The sequence below is a fragment of the Ursus arctos genome, unplaced genomic scaffold, assembly GCF_023065955.2.
Source record: "Ursus arctos isolate Adak ecotype North America unplaced genomic scaffold, UrsArc2.0 scaffold_11, whole genome shotgun sequence".
Classification (NCBI taxonomy): Eukaryota; Metazoa; Chordata; class Mammalia; order Carnivora; family Ursidae; genus Ursus; species Ursus arctos.
In genome coordinates, this window is record NW_026622775.1 from 60,504,438 (window position 1) to 60,519,123 (window position 14,686).

General features: G+C 35.8%; 1 protein-coding gene across 2 annotated transcripts in view; it reads right to left on the minus strand.

The window, feature by feature from the left end:
• Window positions 1-14,686, minus strand: part of GLRA3 (glycine receptor alpha 3) — a 177,516-nt gene that overhangs the window by 76,736 nt on the left and 86,094 nt on the right. The window lies entirely within an intron of this gene.

Consider the following 14,686-nt stretch of genomic DNA (forward strand, 5'->3'; position numbering starts at 1 on the left):
TATAACACCCAGTGCACCTGCAATACGTGCCCTCCTTACTACCCCTCACCCGCCTATCCCAACCCCCACCCCCCTCCCCTCTGAAGCCCTCAATTAGGCAAATTTTATAATGGTTCATATACTAGACTTAGAAGTAAGTCTTCTTAGGATCAAATCTCGGTTTTCCCAGTGAGATAGTTTTCTAATCTCCATGACTTGTTTTTTCTTCCGTAAAATAGGGATAATTATAAAAGTACCTCCTCTCATTGGGGTGCTGTGAGCATTGGATTAATCCACACAAAGCACTTAAAACAGCACTCATTAAATATTAGCCTTTAGTTCCTCAAAATTAAAATTCATATTAAATAGAAATCTACTTGTATTTTCAGTTTACAAATTAGTTTTTGATATAATAGGGGCATTTTGATATGCCATATGAGAATTTGGGACAGAAATTGTAATGTTGAACCTGATGAATAGTATCTTATGGAAAATTTTCAAACCAGTACAATAACCTTATCATTAACTTTTTGTATTAACTTTTGCATTTCAACATTTATATATTTTATTTCCTGTCTTTATTCAATTGCCCCCCATCTCTCTATATAATTGGTTTGTGTTACAAGGCCTTTTTCCATAATGCTTAATATTGCTGCTTACATTTCACTTTGTGACAGATGTTATACTAGTTTCTTCATGGATTACTCCTGCCATCCTCATAGCAAATCTATGAGGTAGGTGTTATCATTTGCCCAGTTTTACAGATGTGGCCTATGGGACAAAGATAGGCCAATAACTTCAACGTGATTACAGAGCTAATAGGTGGCAAAGTTGTAATCAGACCCATACATTTTGGTTCCAGAGCTTTAAAGGATACAATGCCAGCATTATATACTGCCAGTCTTAATTGTCTTGTATGCAAAACAAATGTTTTGTAAACTAAAACAAAGATTCTGGATTTATGTGGTTTATGTTTGTAGGGGTTTTTGTTGTTGTTTATTTTGTTTCTTTTTTGCTTTTTTGTAAGGAATTGGGGTTTATTGATCAACATCCTTACTGATGGGAAATTACACATCCTATACCTAAATGTTATCCAGTTAAATCTAATAGATACCAGGTTGTCATTTCTCCATAATAAGTACCCTGGGGAAAGACCAAATTTAGTAAAAATCACAGCCCGATGTAGCACCTAAAATAACATAGAATACAATATTCATCTTTGGCTGTATATGGGAGTATATGATTGCTAGAAATTAACTAAAAGGAGTGATTAGGGAAAAACGTAGGGAAAAATAATCATCAAATGTTAATAAAAGTTGTCCCTCTGTTCTATAATTCAGTTAAGTTTGACGTTCCCTAGTGTTTTCAGGTAATTTCCAATCCAGCAGACTTCTCTCACTTCTCCTTCCTTTTCTCCCTGCCTTCTTAGTTACTTCTGCCCTGTCCTCTCCTTGCTTCTCTCTTTCGTTCTGTCTCTGTGCCTGTCTCCCTCTTTCCTCCTCCACCACTTCCCCATACACCTACACACACACCGCCTCTGTAGGACTAGTCGCCGCATTTCCATTCTGGCGATGTATTCAAGTGGTTTTCAACTGCATCCTTACAGAGTAAAGGAAACAGGTCCCTACAACACTACAACACTATCCCTATTAATACCTTGATGTCTTTTTTTTTTCCTTTTTTATCCTACACATTTTCATGTAGTTGAAATTTTATTGGACATGTGTTTTTGTGTCTTTCATTTTCACTTAATGAATTTTATGCATTTTCTAGGATTCTTCATAATCATCATTCCAATAGCTATATGATGCATTTTTCTTTTCTTTTTTTTTTTTTTTTAGGTTTTTATTTAAATCCCAGTTAGTTAACATAGAGTGTAATCTTAGTTTCAGGTGTACAATATAGTGATTCAACAATTCCATACAACACCTGGTGCTCATCACAGCAAGCGCGCTCCTTAATTCCCATTACCTATGTGACCCATCTCCCCTCCACCTCCCCCATGGTAACCGCCAGTTTGTTCTCTATAGTTAAGAGTCTCTTTCTTGGTTTGCCTCTCTCTCTCTTTTTTTCTCCCTTTGTTCCTTTGTTTTGTTGATGATTTTTTTTTTTTTAAAGATTTTATTTATTTATGTGACAGAGAGACAGCCAGCGAGAGAGGGAACACAAGCAGGGGGAGTGGGAGAGGAAGAAGCAGGCTCCCAGCGGAGGAGCCTGATGTGGGACTCGATCCCGGAACGCCGGGATCACGCCCTGAGCCAAAGGCAGCCGCCTAACGACTGCGCTACCCAGGCGCCCCTGTTGATGAATTTTTCTTACACAAATAATTTTTCATGTGATTGATTAGGGTCTAGAACATATGGAATCATGCAATTGGCAACAAACAAATGTGTTGATTTATTTACTATGATTAAGCATCTTTTTGCATCATGTCTCAATAAATTTGAGCAAAAGTTTGGCATATAAAGTATTCTTAAAAATGAATATGCTAGGCATATTTTCAGAAGATAGTATTTAAGAATACTTTTATTATAAAAATAATCATCACAAAATAGCACAAAAATAATATCACTAACCAGAGTATTTTTTCTAAACAACTTGAATGCTTTCCAATGATTGTAAACATTTTCATCTAAAAAGATGATTATAGTGGAAACTTTCACTGTCTTTCTTATTTATGATCTGATTTAATAAAACTGGTTTTACAAATTCAACATTTAGGATACTAATTAATCTTTTGAAAAGATACATTTTCAGGTTAAAGAATTCAGTTTCTATTACTGTTTTTAAAATTGTCGATGATGCTGTTGATGCTGTTATTAGGGAATGGTATTTAACCTTATTAAATTACTAGAAATTTATTTGAAAGCTATTGATTTTTAACTTGACACAGATTTTGCTGTACTACATCATTATTCAATTATTTCTGTAAAAGTAAAATGTGTATGCTTAATGGTACATGCATATTTTTGAGCATGAGATGGATCATGTATTTTCACTAAAAGTTCAATTGAATTCACTCAAATTAAAAATATTAAAATACCAATGTTAGTCTCAAATTTATTTAAATTCATTCAACAAATGTTTATCACATATTGCCAATCTGGAATTTAATTTCATGCTGATGATACAATGTTGAAAGATGGTCTCTGCTGTCAAATTGTTCATTATGTTGCGGAAGATAGATTGTAAACAGACAATTATCTTTCCATGTTATGAGTGCTCTGTTGGAGGCACGCACAGCATGTTACAGAAACATACGGAAAGCATAGCTAACAGGGACCAAAGTGCAGGGATCAGGGAAGATTTCCTGAGGAAAATCTAACTGAGCTTGGTCTTCAAAATGAAAAAAAAAAAAAAAAAAGGTAACTAGGCAAACGTTGGGAACGTAATAAAACATGTCCGTATTTTTACACAAAATCCAGTAATCACTGTATTTTTGTATGATTAATATAGGAATTCAGCTGACTTTTAGTATTATAATTTATTTTTTTAATTTGCTATCTATTGAGCACCTTCTGTGTAGCAGGCAATGTGCTGAGGGTTATAAAGTTGAATTATGCATAGTGCCTGTTACCTCCAGGAAAACTGCCTAGAGGAAAGGGAATAAACACAACATGAATAAAAGCAGGGGAAATGGAAGGAATATATTATGAAAATAAGAACTTTACTCATTTTTACCTGGCATTAGTCTTCTTAAAAAAAATAAAGTAGAATAAAGAGTGTGAGAAGACAAGACTTGATGTGTAAGAAATGTAGACATAGATATAGATGAAAAATGTACTTATAAGGACTTGTGCTTCCAACATGATGGTAGACTAGACACATAGAGGGGCCCTTCTCCTGCACATTATTTTCTGGATAAAGGGAAAAAAATATTTTTTAAAAGTTTGCAGTCTTACAAGAATATAAAGGGATCCTTCAAAGACAAAAACTAGTAACAAAAATAAGAGTGAGTTAAAGCCAAAGTAGAAGCATTGTGGTAAGCAAATACAAATGCCTAGATTGGGAAACCGAGTCTTGCACCACCACAAGATGGAAAAACCTAACGACTAAGGATTCATTAATTAGACCCTCCAGAATATCATAGATTAAGTTCAACCAAAAATGTGTTTACAACCACAACAATAATTTACTACAAACAAGAGAAAGTGTACATGAGTGGATGGGGACTTCAATGGAAATTCCACATCAAAAATATGAGAAAAACAGGTAAAATGTATTTAGAGAAATAAAAGGTAAATTCTGCAATAGAGTCAATAATGACCAAGAATATTTGAAAAATAATAAAATAAAATAATAATATAATGAAAATATGATTGTTGAAATTAAAGACTTAATGGATGTGTTAAAGCATATAAGAAACATCTGAACAAAGAATTTGAGGAGACTGTACAGCTAGAGAGATATCCCAGGTGTAAATAGTGGGAAAAAAAAGAGAGAGAAAATCAAGTTATAAAAAAAAGGGGGCAGGGTTAAGAGACTTTCAAGATAAAATAGAAAAATCTAAAGTAATCTACATCTAATTGAGATCCCGGAAGGATGAAATAGAATAGTGAAAGCCAATAGAGAAAGTGACAAGAATTCTGCAGAACAAACAAAAGAAACAAATGCAAAGATGCAGGGAACTCAAACGTACCAATAAAGGTAAATAAAAAGAAGTCCATATTGAGACATTATATGAAAACAGTAGAATGTCCAAGGCAAAGAAAGTATGTTTAAAAGAATTACGCTTCTACTGCCGAACACTATTCCATCACATGGAGCACCACATTTTATTTATCCATTCAGCAAAATAAATGGAGTGTGGATACATGCTGCAACATGCATGAATCTTGTAAATATTATGCTAAAAAAGCCAGTCACAAAAGATTCTGTATTGTATGATTCCATGTATATAAAATGTCCACATTAGACAAACCTATGATGACAGAAAGCAGATTAGTAGTTGGGGAGAAGTGGCGAAGGATTGCTGAAATGTACATGGTTTCTTTTGGGGCAATAAGTGTTCAAAAATGTTTGTGGTGATGGTTGCACAGCTGTGTGAGTACACTAAAGTCATTTAATTGTAGATTTAAAAGGATGAATTGTATGATGTGTGTATGGTAGGTACATAATTACCTTTTTTAAAAAATATTTATTTACTTTAGAGAGAGAGAGAGAGAGAGAGAGACCAGGGGAAGGGGCAGAGGGAGAAAGAGACTGCCTGAAAAGATTCCCCATTGAGGGTGGAGGCTGACCAGGGCTCAATCCAAGGACCCATGAGATCATGACCTGAGCCAAAACCAAGAGTCGGATGCTTAACCGACCGAGCCGCCCAGGTGCCCCATGATTAGCTTTATTGGAAAATACTGAGACTGGTGGCAGACTTTATATCAATAATGAAACCCAGAATATAGTGGGTTAACATGATCAAAATATTAAGACAATGTTATAGTTAATTTGATTAGTGTACACAGTAATAATCTTTCCAAACTGAAAGTGAAAGTCATTAAAGAAAAACAGTTTTTTCTTGAACATTTATAAAATGGACTTTTAATTAGTGCACTTCAGAAGGACAGAATTAAAAAAACACAGAATGTTGTTCTGAAGTGCAAACAGAAATGAAGAACAAGAAACTGGTGAACTTTGATACAAATTTGACTAGATTTCTATATAAAAAATTGCCATGAATGCATAATTTATGGAGTTGAAATGAACTGAAATATTGAAAGAAACAATATCACATGACTGATCACATAAAACATGTAGAAATAAATCTTTAAAACTGTGAGACTTTTACCCAGAACGTTTTCTAATTTCTTGAAAACTTAAGTAAATCAATAAATGGGGGGAGATGCCATGATTATATGAAGAAAGAGGAAACTTTGTAAAGGTAACAATTATTTGCAAACTAGTTGCTAGGGTCAATGTCATTTTTGTCAAAACAAAACAATCTCTGGAGGAAATTGAAGAGCTAATTCTATAATTCATATAGAATACCACTGAAGGTCTAGGATAGCCAACACACTCTCATAGAAGAAGGAAAAAGTAGAGGGACTTCTTGTAGTAAGTATTTAAAATGATTACAAAGCTGTAAAACATGATTGGTGCAAAGACAAACTGACCAATGGGACAAAACGAGGATTCTAAACTATATTTATTTGATAAATAAAGGAAGTAGATTTGCAGATTAGTGGTGCATGCGTGGATTACTTAATAAATGGCTTTGCATATGACAAAAATGTTCAATTCCATCCTAACAATAACACTCAAAAAAAAAAAAGTTTGGTTGAATTAAAAGTTCAAATAAGTTGGGTTAGAAAAATAGAAAGAAAACATAGCAGAGTATTATAGTCCTGAGGTAGGATAGATTCTTTAAAAAGCACAATAGTAATGATCATAAAAATAAAGATTAATAAATTCTATGATGTCAAAAATTAGGAAATTATATTCATTAAAAAGCCCCTTCAGGATAATGAAAAGCCAAGCCATACTGGATGGTGATATTTGCTACACAGGTGCAACTGACAGCTGGCTATTGCCAAATTATAAAAAGATCTCACACTAATCATTGAGAAAAAGACAAAAAACTGAGTAGAAAAATTATCAAAAGAAGACAGATTTCACTGGGCAAAGATCACAGATGTCCAAGAATTGTGTGAAAAAATGTTGAAACCCACTGATAAGCAAAGAAGTGCAAAATTAAGAATTAATAAGATACTGTATTTGTACCAAAGGACTTGTTAAAAATAAAAAGTTTGATGATATCAGAATTTGGTACGAATATGGAGGAAAATGATACCATATACATTACTGCTGAAAGTAGAAAAAGGCGGGAAAGATTGACATTGTACTGTAAATTAGATATATGGATACTCAAGAGACCAATATTTTAGTTCTAAGTATAAATCGTAAACTCTTGCACACACACCAGACGACGTAACACAAAAATATTTGTAGTAGTGCTGTTAGCTATAGTAAAAAACAAAACAAAACTGGGAACCAATCCAAATATCCATTAACAGGAAAATGGATAATAAATTATGATATGTCAACAAAATTAGATATTACATAGCAGTGACATGGGTTGATACTGCTATTTACAATAATGAGGATAAATCTTAGTTAAATTTAGTGAAAACAAAGAGTGTCAAAAATATGCTATGGCACTATTATTTTTAGAACTCGAAGCCAGACAATCTTTCTCTATCTATCTATCTATCTATCTATCTATCTAATCTTTCTCTATCTATCTATCTATCTATCTATCTATCTATCTATCTATCTATCTATCATCTATCTATCTATCATCTATCATCTATCTATCTATCTATCTATCTATCTATCTATCAATCATCTATCTATCTATCACCTATCATCTATTATCTATCAAAATTGTGAGGGCAAACAAGGGAATTAGAAACACATCATTCTTGATCTGGTTACCTAGAGAGATACTAGGGAAATGGGGTTGGGTATGTTTAATATTGTTTTTATTCTGAAGTTAGGTCATGGTTTCAAGAGTTTTTGTTTTATTAAATTATACCTTGTCACTTACATTTATTATTTATGTAATTATATACTAAGATATTGATATCTGAATATGAAATGAATCATTGGAAATGCTTACTGGAACTGTCTATTCACTTATGGGAAATACGCTACACATTGCAGTGTTTTGCCATTGATAAACTTTTTGTAATATATTTTATAATTTTTGCCACTTATTATTAACATCTTTTTATTGTACATCTTATATGTTGTGGTGGGTGGAGTGATGGCCCAAAGATATGCACATCATAGTCCCCAGAACCAGTGAATGTGCCCCCTAATTTAGCAAAAGAGTTATTGCTGATGTGATTACAAACCTAGAAATGGGATTATCCAGGTGGGCACAATGTGATTACAATGATCCTCATAAGTGAAGAGAAGCAGAGTCAGCATCGGAGTATTGTGATGTGGGATTGACTTGGGTTTCGATAAAGGAAAGGAGCCATGAGCCAAAGAATAAGGGCAGCCTCTAGAAGATGTGCAAGGAAAGGGAATGGATTCACTCCTAGAGCTCCCCAAAGGAACATAGCTCTGCAGACACCTTGATTTTTGCTCTCCAAAACCGATTTTGTACTTCTAACCTCCAAAATTGTAAGAGTATGCATTGGTGTTGTTAATCCACTAATTTGGTAACACTTTCTTAAGACAGCAATAAAAAAAACCCTGATATATATATATATGTGTGTGTGTGTGTGTGTGTGTGCGTGTGTGTGTGTGTGTTTAGATTGATTTGCATACACTATCATTCTCATGTTTATGTTTTAAAGAAGTTTCTAGAACAATAGAATTTTTTGCCAATCACTTGAGAAGAGAGAACATTCAAGGCAAAAGTCAATGAATTCATAGCCAAATGGAAAAATAACTCAGAATTCTTCCTCTTCTTGTGAGTTCTAGTGAGAGACCCTGGATCATTTCAAAATGACCAGAAAATAATTTTCCTTTCTCGAAGAAATGAGGACAAAGTGCAAACTCTCTAACAAATGTCTTGCCGGTTTCGTTTTGGAAGGTTTTCTAATTCTCAAGTACTGCGCACAAACGTTCCCAGGCATCACAAAATGTAGAACACTAGATACTCAACGGTGGGATAGTTGCTGCTAATGTCATCTCCGTAATATTCCCCGTGTTGCCTGCACCATCTGCTCTATAAACCCCACCACGGGGAGGGTGGTCATCTGGGGCCACTGATTCTGAAAATAATGGCCCATCGGGAAAGCGCCTTTCCATTGTCAGTTAGTAAACCAACAGGGGAAAAAAGCCATTTTGTAAGAACTATTTAGAGTCTCAGAAAGGTTATTTAAAATCTCCCCTTGACTTCTTCATTATCCATATGTTTAATTATCCTCAAAAAAAGGGTAGAATTGTTGTAGAATTATGAAAACATGTTTTAAGCAAACCTAATTATGTACCGATTCTGGAAACATAAAGTTAAGCTTTCCTAAGAGTTAAAGTAGACTCTCAAAAATTTGTAGATGATAAAATAGAAACAAAACCAACCCCTATTTTTTCAGAATTTACAAGGTTTTTTTCTTACAATGATCGTATTTAAAGGAAATATTAGTTATTGCAATTAAACAGAATTGGTCAGAACTGAAGTGTGTTGAGTCCGCGAAATAACACTGTCGCATTCAGTGAACTCCGATTTGTCTTAGTCTGTTCAAACTGCTATAACAAAATACCATGGACTGGGTGGCTTATAAACAACAAACATCTATTTTTCACCGTTTTGGGGCTAGAAGTCTGATATCAGGGTGCCAGCATGAGGGTGAGGGCCCCCTTCCAGGTCATGGACTTCCCAATGGATCTTCACATGGTGGGGCTGGGGGGCTCCATCAGAGCTCTGTATAAGATCACTCAACCCATTCATGAGGATTCCCTCATTGATTTATGCACCTCTCTAGTCCCACCTACTACTACCTTTGGCAGGGTTAGGATTTCAATATATGAATTTTGGGAGGATACAAGCATTTAGACAACACCAAGATTGAAAACTAAACCACTGGTAAAAACAAGAAAGAACTATATTCCACAGCTCAGTGTTTACACCCCAAGGTAAGAATTTCTGGGGAGTTAAACTTAGTCTGTGGGAACATTCTTGCAGAAGGTGATAGACATTTACTCCAACTAATATAGTTCATTCAGTTTGGACATGCATGGCTTTAGAGGTCAGTACTTCCAGTGGCTGCTTCCTTTCAATGAAAACTAGTAATTTATGTTCCTCTCTGGTTGTAAGGTAACAAGTTGTTCTCTGTCCTAATGTGCTCACAGCAGTGTCATTTAACTAGTGACACCCTCTGCTTCCAGTGCTCATTTGCATTCCGATTCAATTCCCCTTTGTCTGCAAACTGTCTGCCCAGTTCTCAACCTTCTCACAGCCAGGTAGAATGCATTTTCTCCTATATAGCAGTCTGTGCCAACAAATCTAAAAAAATAAAAAACAAAAACAAACAAACCCAAAAACCCAAACTGGCACAGTCTTCCTGCTTCCTATTTCTGTCCAAATCTGTGTCTAAACCTCAGTTTACTCCATTTGGTATTATATCAGTAAGAAGAGGAGGTTTCTATGTTTCTCCTGGTTTAGGCAACAAAGACATGGAAATTCTGTGACTACTATTTCCGTTCATGACTGAAAAATTATATCAAAATTTATATACAAAATAGAACGTGCTCATCTGTTTGATTTTATTTCTACTTAATGTTACTGTCATAATTCCTATGTTCAAATGAACATAACCATTTAACGCATAACACTTACTAATTTGCAATTTGTATATTTAATAACATGTGAGCAGTGATCTGCTTATGATTATTTGTTTTTGGAACTTTTGTTAAATAATTGTTGTTCCAGGGGTCCCTGGGTGCCTCAGTCGGTTAAGCATCTGACTCGATTTTGGCTCAGGTCATGATCTCAGGGTTGTGGGATCGAGCCCCAGCAGGTTCCGTACTCAGCTCAGAGTCTGCTTGGGATTCTCCCTCTCTTTCTGCCCGCTCCCCTGCACGCTCTCTCTCTCTCTTGCTCAAATAAATAAATAAAATCTAATATTTGTAAGTAAGTAAGTAAGTAAATAAATAAATAAATAAATAAATAAATAAATAAATACATAATTGTTGTTCCACTACTGGAATATATGACTTGGATCATAAAAAGAAAAATCTTTTGGAAAATAAACTATTATTTGGTCTTCAGAATATCCTATTGTCAGTCAACAATATAAAAGCTCTTTAAATCAAGCAAGAGATTCTGAGAACTTACTAACAGGAACAAAACTTTACTGAGGATACCTGAGAGATACTCCATACTAAAAGGTAGATAGTAGTGCCCTAAAATAATACTTTTTTGAAGATGCTTTAACTAGTGTATTTCCGTGAATGTCTGATGTAAACTGTTTACAAAACTGTATGCATTTTTTTTCCTTTAAACTGTGGTCAAATACATACATATAACATTTGCCATTGTGACATATAGTACACTCACAGTATTATGTAACCATCTTAAGCAGTCACTTGTTTCCAGTTTAAATATATTTAGATTTTTAGTTATACACCTACATATTTCTAAAATTTAATCTATTATTTTGGGCTCATGCTCACACTCGCATTCATAATTTTAATGAATTACTAATACTTAGCAATATGACTTTTGGGAAAAGATGATTTAATAAAACAAAAACAAAACAAAGGAATGGGTATTATTGGCAAAAGATTTTTGTTTTCTGTTTTGTTTTGGTTTTGTTTATTTTTACATTTGTCCTCAGTCAGAAAATTGGCCATGTAAATCCATTATTTCAATAAATATTTTCAGTATTTTCAGACTGTTCTCAACATTGAGGCTTGTTATCACAATTTTACATTTCAATTGATAATTAAAAATTCAATGCTTTTCCTGAAAAATTCGTGACTTCTGGGACTCTTTCAATTCATGAGGGAGAGCTTATATTGCATATGATTTTCTATGAAACGAGAGAGGATAAATATTAATAGAAGTTAACTTCAGAAAAGATTTAGTGAGTTATATATTATATGTTCCAGATGAAATTAGATTTTATTTGGGTTGATTCCCTTCTGAGTAATCCAGATACTTCTTACTATCTGTTTGTTGACCTGAAGATAGGCCAAAAAGCTGTGTGGAGGTTATTAACTCCACTTTAGAGCTATAGGGGAATTAATTCTTTTAGAAACAATCATTGCATATTGCAGTGAAGTTGCGCTCTGCCCCTCAGGCCAGCCTAGTGGTCTTTAAGCTTTAGCAATCATTCATAGCCTGTGTGATTGATTCACTATCTATTCTTTGTACTGTAGATCATACATTCTTTCCAAGAAAGAACAGAGTACTTCTTCACATCATGAAAGAGGAACCAGATCTTTCTGGATAACCCCTTTACACAAGCTCTGAGCACCGAGATAACGTGTATAGCTGGCACCATCGAGTCTGCACGTAATCAAGAAATGTTGATGAACCACCGTACTCCCTCTATTGATTAACTGCCCTAAACTCCTTTAAAAACCCCTGGGCCAAGCAGAAATCTTGGAGCTGGCCTTTGGACAACAGTCCAACTTCTCCCCAGGTGACCAGCTTCTGAATAAAGCTATTATTCCTTTCCATTCAAAATTCGTCTCTGGAGTATTGGCTTGTTGAATGATGGGCAGCCAAACTTGGGTGTCAGTAACAAATTTTGGTGAACCAGACAGGAGGCAATGCCATTGTGGCATCCGGTTCCCTTGGGAATCTCAAGGCTGCCCAGGCTAGGAACTTGGATGGCCATAGGAGGTTAGCTGCTGGGAATTAGTTGGTCTCAGGGAGGGAATCTGAAGGATCTGTCCCTGCAGCTGCCAAGACTATTTTTGTCTCAGGGAAACTCCCTGCCGATTCTCCACTGATGCTAGCTGCCAATTTTGCCTTTTGGTTTGAGTGAAAAGGAAAGGAGAACTTGGAGAAGGTGACCAGCTTCTGGACTGGGTAAGCCCTTTACAGTGCATACCTATCCAAGTTTCTCATTTATGAAGCAACGGTGTGTGTCAGTCTTTTGTTTTCCATGCTTTTCCCATTAGAAAGGTGTGGCTTTGGAGAGAAACTTAAAGGGACTTGAATAACGGTCTCCACATTTGGAATTTGAAACAGCTCTGTTTTGGTGGATGTGGGGGTTGTCTTGCCTTGTGCTAAATTTGTGTATAATGGAGGGTCCACCTCTATGCTACCGAGTAACCCACTGGGCCAAATTTTGAATAAGTGGAAGAAAAGTAGCCAGGAACCTATAACTAAGAAAAAAGATAATTTTTATTGTAACACTCCCTTGGCATGTAGGTTAAGTGCAGAGGAAAGATGGCCACAAAATGGCTCTTTTGGATGTCTTCCTTCCTTTGGGTTGCCTCAAAACACGGGGTTTTAGTCTGGCTTTCTCAGCTTGTCTAGGAAGCCATTTGGTTTAGTCAGTGGAACTTTGACTTCTTTGGGAGGAACCAGAAACTAGGAAGCCACTTAGTTCAGTTGGTAAAGCCCCCAACATTTTGGGGAAAGTGAATGTCAACAGAGGTACTGTGGGCTTCATGTAGTTACAGTTTTGTTTCTTCTGTGTTCTTTCTGATCTTTTGCCCAGGAAGATGGACAGTACTCCTGTTCCCAAAGAAATTCCATTAGAACAAATTTTCAGTAAATGGTGCAGAGGACTGAAAAACAATCAGAAAAACAAAACAAAACAAACACAAAACACAAAACCTGTTTTGCAGCAGGGACAGGCAGGGGACAGAGAGCTGGCAGGACCCTTGTGCCTTTGCCTCAGCCTCCTCCTCCTCCTGTATCTGCACCCCCATGGGCAAGGCTCACATACCAGACTTCTATACCCTCCTTCCTCAGTACCTTGGGCACCATTGGCTCCTGTTCCTTCTACCCTCACTATCAGGGAATAAAAAGCACCTCAAGCTGTGAGGCTGCCTTCTAATGAGGTTCAGACTGAAGCACCTGCCAAATCAATAAGAAGGGGGGCCCAGAGGTTCCCCTGGACTTCAACTGCCCACTTCAGATCTCCCCACAGGAGCCCCAGGTAAAAAGTTGATGGTGGGGAACGAACTGATTGAATTTTAGTGGACTCCGGTGCAACATATTCAGTATTGGAGCTAGTTTAAGTGCATTGGTTTATTTAAAATAGACAAATTTTTAGAGTTATCCACATTAAATATTATCACAATGCTTGGAGTTTGTGCAAGGGGGTTGTCTGAAGGGGTCTGGTTCCTGTTGCATGATGTACAGGTGTGCTCTGTTTTTTCTAAGAAAGAATGTAGGATCTACAGATATACAAAAAAAGGTGAGTTAATCAATCACATGGGCTAAGGGTGATTGCTAAGCTTAAAGACCACTAGGATGGCTGGAAGGGGCAAAGTGGCTTTGATACCCCACTGTCAATTTCATCATTCCATATCTATGGGATTAGGGGCAAAGGTCTGTCTTCTATAACTACCTCCTGCTGATCAGGGGCGACGTAAGGGTTTTAGAATGGAAGACTTTTAGAGAATGGGAGAATCTGGTTTCTGGCACAAAAATCATATTCATCTCCCTCCATTCATTCAGTCACATGTTACTAATTCTTGTACATTTGAAGGCAGCTTTTCCATTATATTCAGAAATTCTTATCCAGGTTAGTTTTATGGTCTTAAAGATCAGGAACCTGTATTGGTCAAAAGTCCTTTTCAGCAATCTCATCAGAACAATAACTGTAAATGACAAATAATCAAAAACGGATGTGACTAAAGATCTGATGAGACTTCATTGTAGTGCAGTTGGCAAGGAAACCTGCTTATTTCTGTGACACAAAACTTTTCCATAATTTGAATGTCAAGTGATGGCCTTATACTGGGACCTCCTAAAACTTCAGAAATTTATATATTTTCTAGACCCGTTAGAGCATTTACCCATATGATGCAACCTAAGATGATTTATCATCAAAATGCTTCCCAAGGAACTGAACAGACCAAATAAACAAGCTTAACTAGCCAAAGAGACTTCATTTAGGATTCCAATCTTGGGAAGTTTGTTAAAAACCTCAGCAAGTTAAAGTGCATGCTGAACTAGGATTATAGATCAGTAGAAAACTTCATATCTAATTATCTATTTAACCAAGGCGGCAATAAGAGATTCTACATAAGGTTAGACAATTGTTAGCAAAACCTTTAATATCGAGATGTT